The sequence below is a fragment of the Misgurnus anguillicaudatus genome, chromosome 18 (genome assembly GCF_027580225.2).
Source record: "Misgurnus anguillicaudatus chromosome 18, ASM2758022v2, whole genome shotgun sequence".
Taxonomy (NCBI): Eukaryota; Metazoa; Chordata; class Actinopteri; order Cypriniformes; family Cobitidae; genus Misgurnus; species Misgurnus anguillicaudatus.
The window spans coordinates 12,409,333-12,434,972 of NC_073354.2; the positions used below are offsets into that span (position 1 = coordinate 12,409,333).

General features: G+C 38.7%; 1 protein-coding gene across 1 annotated transcript in view; it reads left to right on the forward strand.

Annotated features, from left to right (window-relative positions):
* Positions 1-25,640, forward strand: part of dab1a (DAB adaptor protein 1a) — a 521,576-nt gene that overhangs the window by 40,761 nt on the left and 455,175 nt on the right.

Genomic DNA, 25,640 nt, shown 5'->3' on the forward strand with positions numbered 1-25,640 from the left:
TTTTGAGATATGAACTAAAGCATGACATTGACAATTTATGATCCTTTTGAATAGTAAGGAGCACTTAAGATGTCCAAACCTGTCAGTTTTTGACACGTCTCACTATGTTAGGACATTTTCAAATGTTTGTCCCTCACAAATACATTATATAGACTGATATGTTGACAAAGAGCCAGCTGCATATTTAAGCCGTGTGGTTTGTTCGCACTGCAGAGCATCTGTGGCTTGTGCCCACATAAATGCTGAAGCCATTTTCAGCATAAAAGAGAAGAAAGAAACGAGAGGCTTTCACCACTGGATGGCATCAGCTGATCTGAATCTCCTGTTTACTGCTTTTCAATGAATCGAATTGTACAAATACATTCTGATCTGCTATGTATATCAGTTGGCTGAGTCACATATTGACACAGACATTAATGAATTGTGGGACAGGTTTCAATACAATGGAGCAGTGTATTTAAAGAACAACTCATTTTCATTACCATTCATGTCATATTATTCAAAACCAAATCTTTGCAAGATGTGAAGTGACCCTTTTAATTGTGACAATGGTCACAAGGCCGATAACCAATAGGTTCAGTCCCTACAAAGAGTAAGCCACGAGTCACCACCATTTCTCTAGGGTGTTGGTAAAAAGTTTACGGTGACATTATATGACAATAGCGGAAACATATTCCCTTCAGGCCTTGTTGTGTTTTATTTCCTTTCCTTTCAGTGTCCACAGTGGTTATCATATGTACCACTGTTACGTCCGTATGTCGTCTGGTTGTATTTTCCCTCCGTCTCTCTCTCTCTCTCTCTCTCTCTTAATGTTTCCCAGACGCTGCCATTGGCTAACATCCCTGTCAGTTTCCACCCCTGCCGCTGATGTCACTACCCGGTCCGCCAACCCACAAAGACTCCGCCCAATAAAAGAGCGCAGCAGACCGGCCGCTCTAGACCTCAGTCTCATTTGTTACACAACATTTACATTACGCTTTGTTTATCGTTAATCCCCGTGTGTACGTTACTTTGTTTATCTGTTTACATGTCAATCCCTTTTGTATGTTTGGAGAGGAGTGAACAGGTAAGATTGTCACGTGACGTACATTTGCAACACGTAGGTTATTTTGGTATTTACTGTATTAGTACACTAGGTAAGGAGCGAGTGCCACCCACTGTATGTTTTTCCCCGACTTTTTGGTTAGAGAGTGTAGCTTAGATAGGGCGTCTTGGACGCTGAAGATATTTTGTTTTCTCTCTTTATTTTGGGTTTAGGCAGTTTAGAAGGTTAAACGTGAGTTAGATTTGTTTGGTTTTGTTTATTTCTTTTATTTAGCACCGCTCGCGTTCCTTCTCCCCTCCCCTCCCCTGGTGTTTGTTTGTTTGTTATAAAATACTGTAAATAGTTTGTAAATATTAATATATAACACCAGCACTTTTTACACAATCACCATCACTGTATATAATAAAACACTTGTTTTTGCACCGCACCTTTGTTTCTTGAGTTTGCCTGACACCCTCAATTATAGTTTTTTTAAATAAATAGTGTTACAAATACCCCTATATAACATCTTTATTGTAACATTATTTGGGGGCTCGTCCGGGATATCAATAATATTTCCTGGAATTATTAAAAATTATTATATTTTGTGTGTGTCAGTGCATCGTTGTTAGGCCAGTGTGGTGTTGTTTGGTGGTAGGTTTAGGTGGTGCGGTGCGTTTTGTGTATTTGGTTCACCCGTTAAATAAGGCAGAGATGGCAACATTTAGTTTACAGGATTTTATTCAGAATCCGACAATTGAGCAGATTGATCAGTGTAGAAAGAAGGATTTGATTATTTTGGCAGAACATTTTCAGATTCCCATTGTAAAGCAAGCTCGTAAGGAAAATATTAGGATTACGGTATACAGTAGGCTGGTAGAGTTGAATATTTTGCCTGTGATGGATGGTGTAGAGGCGGTTGAGACCGTAGGCCTCCCCTGTGCGGGCGCGCAGCCTCTCGCTACGGCGAGCGAACAGGACGAGGTGCAGAGCGAGACGACCGAAGCAGAGGGGGCATCCGATGCCAAGGTTGTCTTGCCGCCCTTTGATCCTTTTTCTCCGGTATCTTCTGGGTCCCGCGATGAGGCGCGATTAAAAGTCCGCCTGGCCCGGCTGCAGATGGAAGCCCAAGATAAAGCACAGGCGCGCCAGGCCGAATTAGAGATGCGTCTCGAAATCCGCAGGCTCGAAATCCAGGCCGACAAAGAGGTGCGACTGCGGCAGTTAGAGCTGGAGGCACTGAAAGTTAACGCCGGCTCGGCTGTACAGTCACACTCTCATGTCTCGTTACCAGCCGATGTTCCTTCGGGAGCTTTTGATGTTAGTAAGCATATAGCTCTTGTTCCGCCGTTTAGGGAAACTGAAGTCGATTCATATTTCAGCGCGTTTGAGCGCATTGCTTCTTCCCTTCGCTGGCCCAAGGATGTGTGGCCACTGTTGCTTCAGTGCAAATTAGTTGGCAAAGCCCAGGAGGTTTGCTCGACTCTTACCCTGGAAGAAAGTTTAAAATATGAATCAGTAAAATCAGCTATTTTGCGTGCTTACGAATTGGTTCCTGAAGCTTATCGACAGAGATTTAGAAACCATAAGAAAAATAATAGTCAAACTTTCGTTGAGTTTGCAAGGGAAAAAGGAATTCTGTTCGATAAGTGGTGTGTTGCCAGCAAAGCTGCCGATTTCAATTCTTTGAGAGAATTAATGTTGCTTGAAGAATTTAAATCTTGTCTACCTGAACGTGTTGTTGTCTATTTAAACGAGCAAAAAGTTGCTACGTTGTCCGAGGCCGCAATATTAGCGGATGAATTTGTGCTCACGCATAAAGTTGCGTTTTCCTCCGTGCGCTCTGAAAAGACACCCATTGTCACGTCTTCTCAGTCGCAATCTGCCAGGCCAAAAGTTAATTCTCTGCAATCTAAAGAGGTGAGAGAATGCTTTTACTGCCACAAAATGGGACATTTAATTGCCGACTGTGTTGCGTTAAAGCGCAAACAGCAGCAGCAATCGCAGCCAAAGAATGTTGGATTTGTTAGAACTGTACCTGGCGTGCCCAGTATTGCAAATAGTACGGATGTTCCTGATGACAGCTTTAAACCCTTCCTTCTGAAAGGTTTTGTCTCGTTGACTGGAAACACTGAGGAACAAAAAGAGATTCAGGTGTTACGTGATTCTGGAGCTGCGCAATCATTTATTTTGTCTAGTGTGTTGCCATTAACCGAACAGACTTATTGTGGCTCAAATGTTTTAGTGCAGGGTATTGACATGAATGTGGTAAAAGTTCCTTTACATTGTGTTCATTTACAATGTGATTTGGTTACTGGTTTTGTTAAAGTTGCTGTGCGCCCTTCACTTCCCATAAATGGTGTTGCTTTTATTTTGGGGAATGACCTGGCGGGAGGAAAAGTAATTCCTTTATTAGAAGTGTTGGATACTCCAGATATGTCACCGCATACAGATGATTTAGCTGAGGCATACCCTGATGTTTTTCCCGCTTGCGCTGTTACGCGAGCTCAGTCGCGGAAAATGGGTGACGAAATTGGTCTGACCAATACATTTATTGCTCCGCTGTTCACCGGCGAGCTGTCTCCAGCTCAGCCCGAACCTGAATCTGTCAGCCAGCAGTCAAGTTCAAAGCCTGCACATTCGGGTTTGACAAGCCCTAGCTCTGTTGTGTTGCCCGCCACTCGCGAGCAAATTGCTGTGTTTCAGAAAGCTGACCCGTCTCTTATTAAATGTTTTTCCTCACTGGAAAAATTACCCAATGTTACCGAGAGTAAAGCTTCGTACTTTATGGAAAACGGGTTGCTTATGAGGAAATGGTCCGGTAATAATTTGTCTGACCCTGACTCTGGTGCTGTATATCAAGTTGTGGTTCCCATCAATTACAGACAGCAAATTTTAAGTCTTGCACATGATCATCAACTCGCTGGTCATCTAGGTATAACAAAAACATATGATCGCATACTTCGGCATTTCTTTTGGCCCGGTTTAAAGAAAGATGTGTCAAAATTTTGCAAAACGTGTCATACCTGTCAGATTATGGGGAAGCCGAACCAGGTGATTGCACCTGCTCCACTTCAGCCCATCCCGGTTATTGGTGAGCCTTTTGAGCACGTCATTGTCGACTGTGTTGGTCCGTTACCAAAAACAAAATCAGGTAATCAGTTTTTGTTAACCATCATGTGTTCCGCTACCCGCTATCCTGAGGCTATTCCATTACGTAAAATCACTGCTCCCACTGTTGTTAAAACTCTCATTAAATTTTTCTCTACTTTTGGACTGCCAAAAATTATTCAGACAGATCAAGGAACAAACTTTCTCTCTAAATTGTTTGCCCAGGTCATGAAAACTCTCGCCATAACTCACCGCGTATCTAGTGCATACCACCCCGAAAGCCAGGGAGCACTAGAACGTTTTCACCAGACGCTTAAGTCCATGCTTAAGAAATACTGTATGGATTCAGAAAAAGACTGGGACGAGGGTGTTCCCTTGGTGTTATTTGCTATTCGCGAGACAGTTCAGGAATCACTCGGGTTTAGCCCCGCGGATCTTGTTTTTGGCCATTCTGTAAGGGGGCCGTTAAAAGTTTTAAAGGAACAGATTTTGTGTACCGACTCGTCTCCTAAAGAGAATGTTTTAGATTATGTGAGCAAATTCCGAGAGCGGTTACACAACGCTTGCTCTCTCGCTAGGGAATCTCTCTCACATACGCAAAAGGGCATGAAACAACGTTATGATAAAAAGGCTACAGCTCGTTGTTTTCAACCCGGAGATGAGGTTTTGGTATTGTTGCCTGTGCCTGGTTCTGCGCTGTCTGCTCGCTTCTCCGGACCCTATAGGGTAGTTAAGAAAATAAATGAGACAGACTACGTTATAAGCACTCCTGATAGAAAGCGCCAGTCGCGCATATGCCATATTAATATGCTTAAAGCTTATCACTCTCGTGACTCACCTATAGAGCCTGCGGTTGAGATTGCAGAGCCCGTCATCGCCCCTGTTGTAACCTGCGAGGTTACACCATCCTTTAATGCCATCTTTTGCGCTGACGAGGATGGTTTAAAGCTGCGCAATGCTCCACAGCAGTGCATTCGTTTGCCAATTCTGAAATAATCAATGATTTGACATCACAGTTCACTCATTTCCCCATTGATCAAAGACAGGATATTGTTAACTTAATTCGTGAATTTCCTAACCTTTTTAATGATGTACCCACCCAAACTACAGTTCTGCAACATGATATCAAGGTCATTAATTCCACTCCGATAAAACAGCATCCCTACAGAGTTAACATTACAAAAAGATCTCTGTTAAAAGCCGAAGCAGAGTATTTGTTGGAGAATGGTTTGGCAATACATAGTTGCAGTCCATGGAGCTCACCGTGTATACTGGTCCCGAAACCTGATGGCAGTGTACGTTTCTGTACAGATTACAGAAAGGTGAATAATGTGACAGTTCCTGATAATTATCCATTACCAAGAATGGAAGATTGTATAGATAATTTAGGATCTTCCCGTTTTGTTAGTAAGCTGGATTTATTAAAAGGCTATTGACAAGTTCCACTTACCCCAGATCACTTCCTACAATATAACGTTTTACCGTTCGGATTACGGAACGCTCCGGCCACATTCCAGCGGCTCGTCAATATCGTGCTGGCTGGCGTTCCCTGCTGTAATGCATACCTTGATGATTTAGTTGTGTATTCATGTGAATGGTCAGAGCACATTAAATTGCTTAAAACTGTGTTTGAACGACTTGCAAATGCCTCGCTAACATTAAACTTGGCAAAATGTGAGTTCGGTCAAGCTACCGTTACTTACCTAGGTAAGGAAGTAGGCCAAGGTCAAGTTCGCCCGATAGAAGCCAAGGTCAACGCCATTGCAGACTTCCCGGTCCCGAAAACGCGGCGCGAGCTGCGAAGATTTTTAGGCATGGCTGGTTATTACCGTGGGTTTTGCAAAAACTTTCAACTGTTGTGCATCCCCTCTCCAGTTAACTCAGTCCGTCTGTACCTTTTGTCTGGTCTGATGATTGTCAGAGAGCATTTGTGTGTGCCAAGGCTCTCTTAATTAGTGCACCTGTTTTAGCGGCCCCTGATTTCGCCCGACCTTTTAAGCTTGAGGTTGATGCGAGTGCCGTAGGTGCTGGTGCAGTACTCCTCCAAGAGGATACTTCTGGTATCAATCATCCCGTCTGTTACTTTTCAAGAAAATTCAATAAACATCAATGCAATTACTCCACCATTGAAAAAGAAGCTCTTGCACTCCTTCTCGCTTTACAATTCTTTGAGGTTTATGTTGGTTCATCTATTTATCCTGTTGTTATTTACACTGATCATAATCCACTTACTTTTTTGTCCCGCATGTTTAACCAAAATCAAAGGCTCATGCGCTGGTCACTCATCCTGCAAAATTACAATCTGGAAATTTGTCACAAAAAAGGTACAGATAATGTTTTAGCGGATGCCCTGTCTAGAGTTTAGTGTTTGTTTTGATTTATGTGTTCTGCCTTGTTCTCTTATATTTTTTTTTGTGTATGGTTAAAATGGTATGTTTGTTCATAAGGGTGGGGGTGTTACGTCCGTATGTCGTCTGGTTGTATTTTCCCTCCGTCTCTCTCTCTCTCTCTCTCTCTCTCTTAATGTTTCCCAGACGCTGCCATTGGCTAACATCCCTGTCAGTTTCCACCCCTGCCGCTGATGTCACTACCCGGTCCACCAACCCACAAAGACTCCGCCCAATAAAAGAGCGCAGCAGACCGGCCGCTCTAGACCTCAGTCTCATTTGTTACACAACATTTACATTACGCTTTGTTTATCGTTAATCCCCGTGTGTACGTTACTTTGTTTATCTGTTTACATGTCAATCCCTTTTGTATGTTTGGAGAGGAGTGAACAGGTAAGATTGTCACGTGACGTACATTTGCAACACGTAGGTTATTTTGGTATTTACTGTATTAGTACACTAGGTAAGGAGCGAGTGCCACCCACTGTATGTTTTTCCCCGACTTTTTGGTTAGAGAGTGTAGCTTAGATAGGGCGTCTTGGACGCTGAAGATATTTTGTTTTCTCTCTTTATTTTGGGTTTAGGCAGTTTAGAAGGTTAAACGTGAGTTAGATTTGTTTGGTTTTGTTTATTTCTTTTATTTAGCACCGCTCGCGTTCCTTCTCCCCTCCCCTCCCCTGGTGTTTGTTTGTTTGTTATAAAATACTGTAAATAGTTTGTAAATATTAATATATAACACCAGCACTTTTTACACAATCACCATCACTGTATATAATAAAACACTTGTTTTTGCACCGCACCTTTGTCTCTTGAGTTTGCCTGACACCCTCAATTATAATTGTTTTTAATAAATAGTGTTACAAATACCCCTACAACATCTTTATTGTAACAACCACCACAAAACACACGTTTGTGCAAGCCTGCATGCTTGTGTGAACCATCAAGCAGGAAGAAACAAAGCAAAATAGCATCAAACATGCTTTCACACAGCAAGATCTTCTGAGCTCCTTTTGCATGCTCATTCATGCAGCAAGGACAAGCGCAGAGGTATATTGTTTTTCTGTATTGCTTTGTCTCCTCACACAACTCTTTGTTTAGCAGTCTTTATGTCTGAGTAAGCATTTGGTTGAGTCTCTGCATATGCAAAGCCAGCATTGCTCTCATCTTCTCATGCACTGAACCGCTACTTCAAAGAGCCGATCTCGATCCTACTGATGCAGAACGCAGTCTCTCTCTCTCTCTCCCTCTGTCTCTCTCTCTCTGACCAATTCTGACAGCTTCTGTAACTTTCTCTTATTCTCTTAATCTAATTTGAAACTTTGCATGCTTTCTTTCTCATGATCTCTCTCTCTTTCTCTCTCTCACGGTCTCTAGTCGTCATCAAAGTATGAGTCAGATGTGGTTCCTCTAGAGCCTTGATCAATAGCTGTTGAACACAAAGAAAGGGAGACACAGATGAATGAGAAAAAGATGCAGGGCCTTTGCGTCTATCGTCCTCTACTTTGTACTTATCGACAAGGCCTGTGTTGTCAATCTGCTTGAACTGGTAATGCATAATTTTAGCTACACATGACTATGGGTTTCTTTCCTATTTTCTTATCATTTCTAATGACATCCCTACCCAAACCTAACTCTAACCCCAACGCCAGGTGACAACTGTCGTACCTAACTCTAACCTAAACGCCAGGTGACAACTGTTTAATTTCGCGTACACTGTTTAATTTTGCGTAATCTGGCCCTAAACCGTCGCGAAAATGGTAAGAAAATAGGAAAGAGAATGCAACGGACGTAATAGTATTGAAGTCCCCAGTTCGTCAAAAAATGACGCGAAAGGTATACCCTCCGCGTAACATATTGACGCATGGTCAAGTGCGTCAAATATTGACGACATGGGATGAGGATGTGTAGCTTAAAGAAACAAACAGTAAGGGCCCTATCATACACCCAGCACCATGCGGCACGTTGTTTAAATAGCAACGGCATTTGCGCCCATTTGTGCGCCCATGGGCGTTCTGGTCTGGGCTACAGGGTGATACAGTATGGCTGCTGGCTTAGAGTAATTACTTTATCAAACCACATTATTTAAAGGTAGGGTAACAGATTTGATCCTGAAACATTTTTAGTTATGCTGGTTAAAAGTCTCCTCACATCCTGATAGCAATCACTGTGTTAAGTTGTTTAAATGTATTTGTAGAAATGTATGTCATCTGTGAAAGGCGTAGGACCAAAAAAAATTTTCAAACAATCATAGATTTCGGTCCGAACGGACGTTTCCTTTTTTGTCCCTCATACGTAAGCGTAATTTGAATGCCCACCGCGCAGCGAGTCCATGCAGACACCATACGTCATCGGCGCGTTCACGTGCGCTCACCTCCTGTCTGTAAACAGCGAAAATGGCAAACTTTTCTGCTGAATTGACAACCTACACAGGAGGCACAAAATGAAAGACACATTTAACAAATTAACATCTGTAACTTTAATGCTTTATCACGAGATGCAAACAGCTGCAGGAGGCAAAGAGGTCTGAAAGGGTCATTGCACTGTTTATTTTGGTAAGGTTGGTACGTGATATGTTTGTATTGAGATGGATTCAGATATTCTACTTTGATGAAACATTGTGTTGCTTATGAAATTGTGTTCGTTTACGGATTAGCGTAACGATATAGTTACTACGTCTACACAACCGAAAGTATGCTTAAACTAATTCTGATGTAAACCAGTTGCTTATGTTGGTTATTTTGGAAGTATTATTCACTTTGTACTGCAAAGTTTTCTCACTGGTGAATAAGACATGAGATGTGACCGTCTGATCTGTGCGTGTTCATGTGTTTTGAAAGAGGCGTGACTTTGGATGGCGATTTGATTTGAGGGTGGGATCGTGATTTCATTGCTAGGCGGCTACCGTTAGCATTTTTCAAAATGTGTTACCCTACCTTTAATTATATACCTAGTTTGTTCCTATAATAATTATCAATAACAATTCATGTTAGAGCAACATCATAAAGAGCTGTAATAAAAGCATTTCTAAGTCATTTAAAACATTTTTATGTTCTCTTTTTTTGCCTATTCATTATCAATTTTAAGGACTGCAGTTTGAGATAAACTAAAGCAATACTAAAAATACTGAAAACTGTATTACAATACATTCAATTAAATTCAATTTTATTTATATAGCGCTTTTCACAATTGTTAATTGTTGCAAAGCAGCTTTACATGAGTAGATGTAGAGGAGAACACAGAAAATCAATAGATAATATAAGATGTAGAATATAGCGGCTAAGGTTAAACCGTACAAGTTAGCGTATTAATAATGTGCTAAGTTGAGCCAAAGTTGGCTGACTCTCCCTGGGAGGAAAAAACCCTAGGAGAAAAACCAGTGGGAAAAACTCCTAGAAGGACAAAAACCCTTGGGAGAAATTAATATATTTATATATATAGATACGGTAGGTATAGGAAGCGGGTAAGCGGATTAAACTGGATCAGCGGTGGTCATTGGTCGCGCATCGGCTAGGCATCAAGTTGAAGGACAGCCAGTAGATCAGTGGTGCGATGACCTTCACAGCAACAGGAACTGGGTCTGTGTGTCTCATTGTCCTCAGGGTCGAGGACGAGACAGGGAAACAAAAACAGAGTTCTATTAGCGTAGGGGCCATTCGCATGTAATGCAAGTGTCATACATTATCGTGGTTTAAGTCAGCTCGGTTCCAGACAGGCTAACTATTGCGGCAACAGTATATTACCCATATGAGGTATGCAAGTGCTTTGTTCTAGACAAAATAACTACTGCGGGAAAAGTACATTTACTGGACATTTTATGTGAATGCTTTGTTAAAGAAGAATGTCTTAAGTTTAGATTTAAATTGATCGACTGTGTCTGATACTCGAACATTATTTGGTAAATCATTCCAGAGCTTAGGGGCCAAGTAGGAAAAGGATCTACCACCTTTAGACACTTTTGATATTCTAGGGATAATTAAGTGACCAGAATTTTGTGAGCGCAGTTTACATGGTGGATTGTATTCTGATAGTAGTTCTTTAATATACGAGGGCGCTCGGCCATTTAAGGCTTTGTAGGTGTTTGGTAAAATTTTAAATTATATGCAATATTTAACTGGTAGCCAATGTAAAGATGCCAGAATTGGGCTAATGTGGTCATACTTTTTCGATCGAGTTAGCACTCTTGCGGCGGCGTTTTGAACCAGCTGTAGCTTGTTTACCTGATTTGAATGGCATCCCCCGAGTAACGAGTTACAATAGTCTATTCTAGAGGTCATAAAAGCATGGATAAGCTTTTCTGCATCTGATGCAGACAGCATATGGCGTATTTTTTTTTAGATATTTCTAAGATGGAAGAATGCTGTGCGGCAGACGTTGGAGATATGACTATCGAGAGATAGATTGCTGTCGAACATTACGCCTAAATTCTTAACTATGGAGGATGGCACCACCGTGCAGCCATCTACAGGCAACTTGTAATCTGACATATTATGTTTGGAGCGATTTGGTTCAATAATAAGTATCTCAGTCTTATTGGAGTTTAGCATAAGAAAGTTATGTGTCATCCAGTCCCTAATATCACTAATGCAGTATGTTAGCTTAGCAAACTGGTGGGTTTCGCTGGGATGTGACGAGATGTAAAGCTGGGTATCATCCGCATAGCAGTGAAAACTTATGTTATGTTTCCTGATAATGTCTCCTAGAGGTAACATATATAACGAGAATAGGATAGGACCTAGAACTGATCCCTGAGGTACGCCGTATTTAACCGGGGAGTGATATGACTCTTCCTCATTTACATAAACAAAGTGATAGCGATTGGTTAGATACCAGGCTAACGCCTGACCACTGATGCCAACATAGTTTTCTAGTCTACTGAGTAAGATTCTGTGATCTATTGTGTCAAAGGCTGCACTAAGGTCTAGTAATATAAGGATTGAGATTTCACCACGATCGGATGTTAATAGGAGGTCATTTGTAACTCTAAGCAGCGCTGTCTCTGTGCTATGGTGGGGCCTGAATCCTGATTGGAACTTTTCATATGTATTATTCGCTATGAATGTACGTAGCTGGCTTGCCACTACTTTTTCTAATATTTTAGAAAGAAAAGGTGATGTTACGTATTTAGAGAGCTCTTCTATTGTAGTAGGTTTAAATGATTCAAGATGTTTGTATGGTAATCTAGTGGTAAATGTACTATTGGGTATAGTGGTGGCTACTTGCGTAGTTTCTATGTTTTCCCTTATAAACATAATTTTGTTAGTAAAGAAGTTCATGAAGTCATTACTATTGTGTTGGAGTTTACTATTGGTTTCTGTTTGTTCTTTGTTTCTAGTCAGTTTCGCAACTGTGCTAAAGAGGAAACGAGGGTTGTTATGATTTTCTTTAATAAGCGTACTGAGATAGATAGATCTGGCGGTTTTAATAGCCTGTCTGTAGTATTGAACACTCTCTTTCCATGCTGAACGCCAAAACTGATGGTCATACCATGGAGCTGGCGTTTTTTCTTTGATTCTCTTTTTTTGAATGGGTGCAACGGCATCCAACGTGCTAGTGCAAACGTTGTTCAGGTTTTCTATTATAATATCCTGATCTTCACGGTTATCTGCTACATGTTTCATTTGAGACAGGTCTGGAAGAGTGCTAATAAAGCTATCTTTAGTGGTGGACATTATTGTTCTGGCTAATCTGTACCATGTTGTAGACTGAGTGGTCCTATCTAGAAGTATCGTGTATGACACAAGGCAATGGTCTGAAACGGCATCGCTCTGGGGTGATATCTCGATGTCATTAATATTGAGTCCGAGTGACAGAATTAAGTCTAATGTGTGCTTACGAGTATGCGTGGGCTCTGACACGTTTTGTTTAATACCGAGAGAATTTAGAACATCCATAACACACGTCCTAATGCATCTTTTGGGTTATCCACATGGATATTAAAATCACCAACGATAAGAGCTTTATCTACAGTGACTGTAAGCTCAGATAGGAAGTCTGCTATTTCTTTAAGAAAATCTGTGTGGTGGCTAAAAGTTTAGCTACTTTTACTGATACATAGCTTGTAGCTTATCCAACTACAGTTTCAAAGTAACTTCCCCAACACTGAATGCAGTACAGGAGATGGATGTCTGTCAGTTGAACTCTGCATCAGTTTTTCCAGATTCACTTTCTCTAAACTTTACTTGGTACAGGTATAGGTACTCCCAGTTTGGGATCAGCAAATTGCAGTGGAAATATGAATCGATTCAAGATAGAGCACTAAAGCCCCGGACACTATGACCATCCAGTGAAGAAGGGCATGCGTGTGAGGTTGCTTAAAGTTCAGAATTAAGGAGGATAATTTGGTGTGACAGCACTTAGACTGTGATGGATAGGCCATTGAAAGACTGATTAATTATTTTTGTTGCTCATATGTTCTACTCACCTCCATCTGTTTACCCTGCTAATGTTTGACCTTGTTTTACCCCGACCCTCTTTCCTACACTGCCTCATAAATCAATCAAAGTACAGTTCTCCGCATAAACTATGAAATAAAGAGAGAGACAGATTCACTCCTTACAATTAACTCATACAAATGTTCCTATATGTACAGATTGCACAAATATGAGAGCCAGAACAAGAACAAAACATTTTTACACAGAGTCACAATCCTTGTTAGCTTAGTAAAAAGCACTTTTCTTCTGTGTTTCTCTCTCTGTGAGGCTGTATTACTAAAATGTCACAGACACCTTCTGAACGACAGTAATTCATTATTCAGTTTTTTTTACCTGCTGAGCTGAAAGTTGTGCTCTTTCGAGTTCATTCAGGAAAAGACACAGCTGTCATGCTGTGGCTCAGTTCAAGAATACTCTTTAACATGCTGAGGCCATAACAACACAACTCAGCCCTGCGCTTTGTATGCAGCTTTATGGAAACACTGATCTCCATTTGTGGTTTTAGCTTTGTAAAAATAAACAGGTAGCTGTTGGACATTTGTGCTGTGTGCAGCCAAATAAGGAGCTTCTGATTATGTGTTGAAATGAAATATATGCTTTATTCAAGAGTTATTTCTAAGAATTTAATAATAAGATTCAGAATGATTATATCCAAGTAGAGGCATCATGCTCATTCAAACTGAGGGGCACGTGCCAAATGAATTTTGCATGCAACCTCTAAATCAAACAAGTGTCCATTAATCTGTTACTAGTATTTTTATCAGTTTAATATGCACAATATTTTTATTTCTGTGCTGCATCCTTGGCAATTTTCAGAGATTTTTGTCACTTTGTTACTTTATTAAGGCGGCAGGCACTGCAGACGCAACAGCGCAGTCGCAGACATCATTCGCATTATGCTAGAGTATCTGAAGAATTAAACGTTGTCAGAAACACTAACAACATTTCCAAACCCCAGTATGGTAATGTGCAGTTAACCTCCGCTGTGTAGAAAATGAATGGTTCACAATGTGACAGTCTTGACGTTATAGATTTCTAGATTCATCTTGGTACAACGCCAGAGTTCACAGGTGCACAGAGTCACATATGCTCAGATAGCTGTACAAGGTAAAATTTTGTGCAAAAATGCGTTCGCCTAATACAGGGGTCTCCAACCCTGCTCCTGGTGTGCTACCGTCCTGCAGATATTCGCTCCAATCCTAATCAAACACAGCTGAGGCAGCTAATCAAGGTGTTCAGGGTTGCTTTATAATTACAAACAGGTGTGTTGGAGCTGGATTGGAAATGAAGTCTGCAGGATGGTAGCTCACCAGGAGCAGGGCTGGAGACACCTGCTCTAATAATTTTATATATAAAAAAATATATTTTTTGATTTGCAATTTAAAGAAAAGTTGAAAATAAACAAAGTGTAGATTACAGCATTGCTTTTGTAAGCGTTGAAAATTAAAATCAGTCACGTGACTGTTGCTTAATTTTCATTGTTTACAGTATATACTTTATAGATTTAAAATTACATGAATTTTATAACATAACGCAGTTGTGCAAATGCATTAATGGCACAATTAAACAAGTCGTAATAAAAGAATGCCATTTCACATATAATATGATGTCAATATGTCATTTTTTTGATGGTTTCCAAGCAGAGTGCCATGAAAAAGACTAAAAGCTCTATAATATTTCTTTAAATGTCTGTATCCAAGCATGATATTTACCTGGCATTAAATAATTTTCGTAGTACATGAATAAAACATTTAATATAATATAAATGCATTTCAGTGATGACTTCAGTATTTTTTTTTCAGTATTTTTATTTTAAAATATAGTAAGAGCTAAGAGCTTTACATTTATAAACAGATTTATATTTTAGTTTTTATATTTTAGTTTGTTATACTTTCTTTAACAAAAATTTTAGTTTTTGTTCTTATTCAGTTTTTTACATTTTGTGCACAGAATTTTCAGATTTCACTCCGCATTGTATACTTGTATAGACGTTTCAGTGGCAACAACATAAACAAATAAATAACCAGTAAATTACTTTAGTTCAAATCATAGCTAAAGCTAAAGCTAATATCTATCAACAACTACACTGCGCCATGCTTCATCACGTTAAAAATGAAAATGAAATAATGTTTTAATTTTTATTTTAGCATTTAATTTTCAAATTTGGGACATATTTTGCAATTTTATTTTTATTTTATAATTTAATTAATTATTTTATAATTTAATTAATTAATTTAAAAAAGACCAAAAAAACATTCCATATTGCGCCAACGTTACTGTGTTAAATTAATGTATACAATGTTAGCTACAGATCCTTACTGTAAATTCTCCCCTCACCTTTTGGAAACCAAACTTTTTTATTTTCTACAAGGTATTTGTTCCAGAGGTCAGTTTAGTCGCTAGACAGACGGATAAACAAACAAACAGACAGAAGTTAACTTCGGGCCAGGCACGTAACCGTGGCAACGGCATGTGTGTCCGATCAAACCATCTATTTCTGTATGTGTGACAAATATAACTCAATTGAATTTATATGTTTGATGTAACCTACTAAAATGTACAATATTAACACATATGTTTGTGACATAATTAATGAAGAGAAATAAAATTCATCATATTTATATGTTGAAATATTTGGTGGTATTTAAAGGGGACATATCATTAAAATCTGACTTCATCCATGTTTAAATGCTATAATTGGGTCCTTAGTGCTTCTATCAACCTATAAAATGTGAAAATGTGACTCCCCTTGTGATGTCAGAAGGGGATAATACCACCCATTTATCTGCCCTATCCAACTACGGCATCTTAAAAAAGTATTGTGAAATGTCCTCTTTAAACTAAATTAGATATGTACGGAATAATTAACGACAGGCCATTGAATTATAGGAAAATAATGCACACCCAAGGTGGTTATGCTGCACGTCACATTGAAATGTTGTACCATTTGGGGCACAATTTAATACCTTAGGGACCTATTGTGTATAGTGTACAATTTTGTACCAGTTCAATTTTAGAAGTATAACACTGTAACTGTACCTTAAAAGGTACACAATAGATCCTTATGTACCCCAAAAGGTACAACATTGTGTTATGTTTAGTATACATGTAAAGGTACAAAAAGGAACCTTAAGGTACCACCCCAGTGACAGAAAATGTACAGTTTTGTACCTTTTTCCTGACAGTGCATATTGTCACAATTTACAATGTGCAGTAGGTGCATTTAACCTAACAATCAGTTCAAATGATCAGTTTATGTCTATGCAAACACTTTGCTTGCAAATACTTATTAAATGCTAATGGGATCGTGTTAAATGTGTCATATCATAACAACAATTAAACAAACATAAATTAAAGACAAACATCTCTACACTCTACTCCCCTCTGACTTTGCTTCTAATATAGAAAATAAATTGCTAACATTTTCCCAAAACGTCACACAACCTAAACCACCCATACCGCCTCTGCCTAAAAGATTGTCATGTCAAATTATGACAAACAGGGTGGGAGTTCTCTGAATTAGAAGAAGTCAATCTGGATCAGTGAAATATGCTTAGCACGCAGAGATGCCATGTTTGATAAGTATGCCGGCTGTCTGTTAGCTCTGAGGTGGAGTGTAATTGGGAGGCTCTCCGACTTAAATCTGTCCTTGGATCACAGGAAGAACTCTGTGGTGGATTAAAACTCTTTGCTCTCCTGCTGTCTACCTGATTTGGAGGTAATTGATGTAAATTAGCGCTAAAGGGACGATGGGCTATTAATATTAGCACTAGATATCTTGAGGGAACGCACTACTATGGTGCGGTGACTGGTAATTGCTTTGGTGTAACATTTTCTATGTAGCCTGTGTATATAAAGTATATAAAGGATATTTTATTAAAGGACAAGTTCGGTATTTTACACTTAAAGCCCTGTTTTCAGATTGTTTATGATGAAATAGAACGGTTTTGACTGAAATTTCGACATATGCGGTTGCCCCGAGAATTTTCGGGTGTTTCACCTCCCACCTCTACAATGCATTAAACTTTCGTTTACAAAGACGTGAAACTTACCGAGTGGTCAGGGGTGTTCACTGATATGCTCACACAAAAATCGCTGCAAATTACGCATTCCAACAGGTTTTAGCGTAGTTTTGTCCAACTCCATTGACTTGTATTAGATGTGCTGTGAGGTACGGTATTACTCCACGTCGGGAACTTTGTTTCTATGGCGGATTAGCGCCACCAACTGGGCTGGAGTGTCTATTATTCAAGCTCTCAATGGAAGAATATACGGGTGTGAGGCGTTTGGAAAAATAGGTCCACAAGTTAACAACGAATGCTAAAACACCTGTTGAAAAGCATCTTTTGCAGCGATTTTTGTGTGAGCATATCAGTGAACACCCCTGACCACTCGGTGAGTTTCACGTCTTTGTAAACGAAAGTTTAATGCATTTTAGAAAGGATTGTTCCAGTGCAGCATTAAACCCATTTTAGAGGTGGGAGGTGAAACACAAACACCCGAAAATTCTCGGGGCAGCCACATATGTTGAAATTTCAGTCAAAACCGTTCTATTTCATCATAAACAATCTGAAAACAGGGCTTTAAGTGTAAAATACCGAACCTGTCCTTTAAGGAATGGTTTACCCAGAAGTACAAAATACCACCTAATTTAGTCATGCCATCCCAGATGTACGACTTCTTTCTACACCTCAACACAAAGTTTTTCATAGAAAATATTTGTCACTTAATATGCATATGTAGGTCCCAAAATGTTGAAAAATGCTCCACAAGGACATATATCTATATACATAGGCGCCAATGTCTTTTACCGGCGATGGGTGCTCGGCACAACGTCACACAATGCTTAGGTTTCTTAGCAATGGCAGACGCTATAAACAGCTTTGGAGAGAAAGAGTAAAGCGGCACAGTCACATTTTCCAGGTTTTAGGCACAACATGTGAAGCATCCCTGATTCAGCTTATTCATCAAAGCATTTTAGATATTACAACTTGTGGAAGTGTTTTTGATTAAAATAAATTGAGCATATCTGGTGTTTTTCGGTGGGTGCTCGAGCCCCGGAGCACACACAGGATCATTGCTTATGTGTAAAGTATATATAATTTTGTCTTTTGTGCCCGCACGTTCATTATTTAAATGTATAGGCCTACACATGGCAAGAACACTCCAAAAGCTCTTTTATTCTGGTACGTCAGCACCAACGCAAGTTAAAAATATTTAAACATCACAATGCCGCACCACAGGTCATGTGACAAGAAGCATCTAATCAGCTTCACCCTTACTGTATATGAACATTGTATCATGTAAACATTGTATTTTTCTGTATCAACTCAAGATGAAGCATGATCATAGCTTTCATAGCTGATCATAGCTGTACAGGGATACCAAGAGCTGTACGATATATCAAGCAGCTATTATTTTGACACAAATAGAAGAAACAATGTCTGGAGACGCATTACTGAATCCGTGGAGAGTGCGGCTCTGGTTGTTTAGCAAAGGCAAAAGCTATGGGAGTGCAAGGGGCACGGTCGTGGTTTTAGACACGAAATGTGATCGGCCTCTATAGTGAAACAATAGATGTTTGTGGGAAAACTATTAATATTTTTAGATTTTTAGCAAAATTGAAACCAAAACAAGTACATCAGAGTACAAATTTTAAATATAGTGATATATTAATGTCACACTTTTTTTAAAGACATAGACATTATTTTACAATTTACCACTTTCACAGATACACACATGCACACTGGCTTGACTGCATAACAACTATAGCTTAGGGTGTTGGGTCAGCACACACAGAAAACCAGTTCAAGGACAGCGTTGGCACACAGTGTGGAGTTTGTAAACCAGCTCAGCTCTCAGTGCACATACAGAATTTCTGTGCAGAGGTTTTAATAAATAAACTAAGAAGTGTGACCTTCACATTAGTAAAACCAAAATCTGTTTTCATAAGGGAAGATTTGCCGAAACCACAAGAGTGACCAACATTTTGAGCCTTGTTTAAAGGCAACAACACAAAACACACTTTCTTTAAGTGTAATTATCAACATGATCTCACAAAGTTCCAGTCACCGAACATTTTGCTCATTTATCCGTGTCACGGATCTCTGCATTTTTCCGTGTACGTACCACGGACTTTCTTTTCCGTGTCGGTTTCGCGTATTGGTTGCTCGGTTGTTTTTCCTATTTTTAAACCATTGTCGCGTGGATTTGGGGTTAGATTTGCGGTTTGGATTAGGATGTCACTTTAACTATTGGTTTATTCTTTTACGGATTTTTAAACAGCCTGACGTTAGGGTTAGAGTTGGGTTTGGATGTCATTTTATCTAACAGAAAGTCGTTCTAACCCCAAACCCAAGGGACAATGGTAAGAAAGTAGGAAAAACAATTGAGTAACCAATACGTGAAACTGACACGGAGAGGAAGGTCTGTGGTACGGACACGGACAAATGCGGAGATCCGTGAAAATAACACGGATAAATTAGCAAAATATTCTGTGACTATAAAACAGAAATTCTTGAGATTAAGTTCGTAATTATAATGTTATTTCTGTATGTTATGTATTTATACATTTGTATGTTATTTTTTAAAGATGTTAATTTAATTTAAAGCTTTTGACAATCATTTCAGTTTTCTTTGCAAATCTACTCCAAACTAATCTTTTTGGGATATGCTGGACCTAGACATCTATTGAAAGTATGCAGTATATCAGCATGTGTTCCTTTGAAATTAATCCCATGAAGATTGTTATAGTTCCACATTCTTACAGTTACACAATATATTTAATCATTTCACCGCTTCATATAATCATGATAGGTTTCCAATAATACTGACATATGTAAATACAAATTTTGGTTACACAATGTTTTACGGTGTCTTTGTTATCATGTAATCATATATCAATAATGATTAAAGTCGCCATGAAACGGAAGTATCAATTGCCTACACATTCATTGAATTTAATCAATTTTTTTAAGGTAAGTGGTTGCAATCAATTTATTTAAGCTACATTTAAACAAAAAAGATTAGTAATGTAAAAAATATATAAAACTTCTGTTTAAATGTAGCTTAAATAAATCAATTGCAACCACTTATCTTAAAAAAAATTATTAAATTCAATGAATCATTTTTTCAGTGTAATTTTCCCCGTGGTGACGTGTATCCGAGTAAAACCGGCCTTTGAAATGAAATAAGGCAGGGCTGGATTTGAATTAGTCCATCGAGATCTGATTGGATCATTTAAAGTTGGGTCGTGTTGCTAATTGCTAATCGCAGCGATATTCTCCCGGACCCCGCCCACCTGCCAAACATTATGACTGGAAGTAAAGAGAGATCGTTTTTAGGAGGAGAGGAGATTTGCATTTTTGATTAAAGATTATGAGGGCACGTGAATTTTTACAAATTAATGAAGCTCACAGATAAATCATTTGTAAAAAATACCACAATATTACAAAACAAATTACAGTTTTTTATTTTACTTTACATTGCGACTTTAACAACTTGTACTTGAGGGATGTGAGGGATGGACATCCAGACCGTACGCTTTAAACCTAATGTTTTGTACCAGGATGCCGGTCATTCAGCCATCAAAACAAAGAAAATCTTCTGTGTCTTTGGTTTAGGGTTAGTTGCATGTTATTATGCATAATTTACTGCTATTACTATAGTAATTACGTGTAACAAAGACAGAGCAAAATAAAGTGTTACCCAAATTTCCTGAATCAAGCATATCCTGTTGAAACAAGAATCTATCTTGAAGTCCATTGACATCCTTGCTAAAAAACAGCATAGACCAGAATAATTCCCATGTTGGTTTGTTGCTGGTTTAGCTGGTAGTCACCAACATACCGACACCAAAACACAACATATTCTGGTCTTGCTGGTATGCTGTTTTTTCAGCAGGAATTAAAGACAGACTTTACAGATACACTTATATTCTCTGAATACAAGTGTTAATGCTTATACCCTATAAATGCTGGGTTATATTCAACGTAGCATTTGGTAAAAAAAACTGAAGAACCCAACCCATTAGGTTGTAATTTAACATACACTGAGTTGTTTTAACCCATTGTTGGGTCAAATAAAAGCATTTTAGAGTGTAATGAAAGTGAACTCATCATCATTAAAGCACATTTTAACATTTTACTGAAAAACAAAGCAACGGTACTGAATGAGAATATGAATTTTACAGCATAGCTCCTTAGTTTTTTAACAACACAACCGGTTCCCGCATGCAGCATAAGTTCTTTACTTGACCCTTCCCTGCTTAATATTCTCTGTTTAAAATTTCCAATTAAAAATTAAAGGTAATGTGCTGAATCTTAAGTTCAAGTATTAAAAGCTTTCTAGCAGACTGTGGTCTCAGGGTTGCTGTAAATGGGGGATTTTCTATCGCAGAACTAACACCATGCTTTGTGTTGATTGCTCTTTGTTCTGTAATGTAATGCTGCATGGATTTCATTCTTAGGTGGGCCGATGGGGACTCAGAAAGACAACAGGTCCAATCCAGTGCCATTATCAGGCTGCTTAGTTGCCTTTGTCTTTGTCATGGCGACTATATAATGATCTAGTTTGGTTTCAATAAAAGAGCTTTCAAAATCCCCTGTGGTGGGACGACCATGTCTGCATTACAAATCCAGACTGACATGGTGTGTGTTATAGGGACTTGTGTGTGCAAGGATTGCACCTCTTTTCTATATTTATCCTCAAAGTGTGCCACCTCTCCTGTGAGCTCTAGCCTAGAACCTGGAGGGAAGGAAGAAGGGAGGGAGTGGAAGAATTAAAAGGAGGGTTTGGGGATGAGCCATGATCATTGTGTTGGTTTATATCTGGGACACCGCAATGCCACGTCTCACCTGACTTCATTATCTGCTTTCATTGTGCTGTGCCTCTTTGTGCATTTTTATGGCTGTATGCTAAAATCTATTTTAACTGTTTTCTACATAAAGTTATCTCGCATAATGTAAATAAAATTCTGTGAAAATATAACCTTGATATCTTTATTATTTTATATCAAATGAAATCAATGTGAAATCAGTGATTAAAACCAGCCTTTGATGGTCCTAATCTCATAATTTAATAACGACACTTTAGTTTTAATTTCAGAGACAGGGTCATAAATACAGGGTCATAAAGAAAGGTCGTTTGCATTCCCATTCATCTTAAAAGCTGTTGCTTTAAGCAAACGGAGCAATGCAATTTGAATTCTGTACAATTTTCTCATTAGTGTTCCTTTCACACAGTTTTTAGCCAATCACACGAACCATAAATGACATGTGATTAAGCACTCAACAACACTGATTGGCTGATGGCACCACTAGAACACACACAGTCCCAAACTCTTCACTAAACTATACTGTAATGTTAAAATGGAAGCAATTAAAGTGTATTTTATGCTACAATGTTACTTGCCAGTGTCTAGTGCCAGTGTCTAGCTGATGAGCAGTAAATTTCCTGACATTTTTAAAGTTAAACAACAAAATAATGGAGTTCTTTAGTAAAAAACTAAACATTTCAGCCATGAGCATTGAGTGAAGAAGGAAGAGAGCTTGTGTTGACATGTGGTGGGGTGTTTGTCAGGGGTTCAGCTGTAGTATATGAGTATTTGTGTGTTTGGATAAGGATTAACTGGATCCTCTGCTTTAAACCTGCTGTTTGGCCCCTCTCAGGCAGTCCCTGCAGGCCGAGCTCCAAACACATTAGTTAGAGAGAAGTTGGGAGGATAAGGGTCTAGATGATGGCTGCTTTAAAGCTGTAATGTAACCCCTCGGTGTCAGGGGCCATTTACACGTTTTTATGCAGTAACGGGATAGTTTTTATGCAGTTTGGCTGTTCGTAATTCACAACAACAGTGTGGTAAGGTACTGAAAGCTCAAACTTTTGAAGACTGTGGAAGTTTTTGATAACAACGCCTTGTCGTCTCTATGTAAACTACGTAAAGGTGAATCTGTGATGATGGTGATGTCATGCGCATGTTTTAATTCAGGCCCTGTTTACATGAGAACGCTCAATGGTGCCTTTTTGTTTACACAGCGACAGCGTTTTTGGGGCTTAAAAACACAAAGAAGTGAAAACACCCTCCAGTGGAATCTAAAAACGCTCTCATTCCTGTCTTAAAGGATTAGTCAATTTTCTTTAAAAATAATCCAGATAATTTACTCACCACCATGTCATCTAAAATGTTGATGTCTTTCTTTGTTCAGTCAAGAAGAAATTATGTATTTTGCGGAAAACATTCCAGGATTTTTCTCATTTTAATGGACTTTAAATGGAGCCCAACACTTAACAGTTTTAATGCAGTTTAAAATTGCAGTTTCAAAGGACAATCTCAAACGAGGCATAAGGGTCTTATCTAGCGAAATGATTGTCATTTTTGAGCTCACGCAATATGTCATCACGTCAAGAGGTCACGGAGGACGTACAGTATGCGAAACTACGCCCCAGTGTTTACAGTGTGGAGAAAGAGGACCGTTCCGACATTGTTGTATGTGGAATGATACTAATTAATGTCTTTGTGTCACTTTATTGTTTAAAATGGTTAAAATTTCGACGTCATTACACAATTACGTGAGGTCCCGCTGGCGCGCCACAGGACCGGAGACAGACGAGAAGCCGTGGTCCAAAAGTGCATACCTGTTATTTTTCTTGTCAAAAATGACAGTTGCAGAGCAAAATGCATCAGTACTCTGATTCCAGTTCCTATTTCTCCTGCCACTCACTTGTTTTTGGTGCTAAATGCTGCTCATAATTGATGTCATTTGGCCCTCTTCTCAAGGGACAAACATGACACAGTTTTCACATTTATGATTCTAGTCATGCTCAAAACCATTGTCATAGCAACACATGAATTCATTTATCATTTCATTGTACAATTGCTACTGTGATGGAAACACATTGGTCATTGTTGCTAAGATTAAAAACATCATTGTTCTTTCTTGTTCTATTCAGGTGTGCATTCTGTTTTACATGCCTCAGAACTGTTTACAATGTGTGTGCTCTACACTGTCAGAAAACAAAGGTACAAAACTGTACCTTTTCTGTCACTAGGGGGGTTCTGTTTTGTACTTTTACAGTTACTGTACTGTACTTTTTTGGTTACTGTACCTTCTATTGTGTAGCTTTTAAGGTACAGTTAACTGTTTTGTACCCCTAAAAGTCAACTGGTACAAAATTTAACATCTCAATGTGTTGTACAGTGTTGGGGGTAACGCATTACAAGTAACGTGCATTACGTAATAATATTACTTTTCTGAAGTAACGAGTAAAGTAACGCATTACTTTTTAAATGTACACATTAATATTTGAGTTACTTTTTTAAAAAAGTAATCCAAGTTACATTTTTAGTTGAATTCATTTGATTAAAAAAAAATGTACTGATTTAAACTGAACGTAGTCACACATTACATTTCCAATTAGTTACTTTTTTTGGGAGTAACTTAATATTGTAATGCATTACTTTTAAAAGTAACTTTCCCCAACACTGGTGTTGTATACCCATAAAGGTACAAAAATAAACCTTTGAGGGTACAATACATTGTACATTTTTGTACCGTTTTATTCTGACAATCTAGAGTCACATAAAGTCTATACAGTCATGTCTAAACTACAGCAGAAATTTGTTCAATGGTGTGAAATTTAAAGCCACAAAAGTCCAAATAAACATTATCTGCCATTTTCATGCATCTGTCGTTTGTAAAAATGGTGCGATTTTCCCCTCTAAATGCTCTTTAGAGTTAATGAGGGTTGAGTGTCTACTAAAGCCCTTTTATTGCTTCACATATCATACTAGAAGACAAACATTTTTAATTATAAAGCCATATTTTTCAAACACTCCCACTGGATCTTTTGTGTCTAAACCTAGTCCAAGTGAACATCATGTCTTCATTTATTAATTTATTTACAGTTATAAATTTGCCAGATGGTTTTGTCCGAAACTGTGCAAGAGATAAAACCAGCTTATGCTGTTTGTCTGGTCTTAGCTAGTTTAGCTGGTCTTCCAGTCAGGCCAGTCTGGTTTTAGATGTTTTCTCAAAAGGGTAAAGATGTTTTTGTTTTCTACAATCTATAAAAGTGTCACTAAATAGCACCAAAAGTTATTCACTGGCTCATACGCATAGTGGAACCACATTAAGTGCTATGTAGAACCATACAGTATAGCAAATCTTTGGTGGGGCAAAAGCAACCATAGCATCCCCAACCCCGTCTCCCACAGATCTCCCATTGACCGACTGATGCAAACTTCACACAACATTGTGCAGGCTATATCTCCAATCTGTGCAAGATTTAAATCAGTCGACCTAGAAAGTGATGTTAAGAAGGTACATAATTATGAAATGTTTTACTTTTATGGAATGACTAATAATTAGTTTTGCAAAGTTTGAGCAATCAGCAAGTTGTTTGTGGAACTGTGAAGAAAGTTAACTATAGATGAACTTAACATTTCCCTTTTCATAATTATGTCTGTGAAATAATCAGCATTTGTTTTATAACTTTGATTAGATTGCACTTGATTAAAGTGTTTTCTGTACAGCTGCTACACAAGCCCAAGACCTTAAACAGCCAATTCTGATTTTTTATGAGAGTGTTCTTTGCTGATGTGAAATAAGCCGCAAGAAACACATGCATATGTTTAGTTATATCACGCCATGTAACTGGATCAAAGACTGCATTTATTTCCCTCCTGTATAC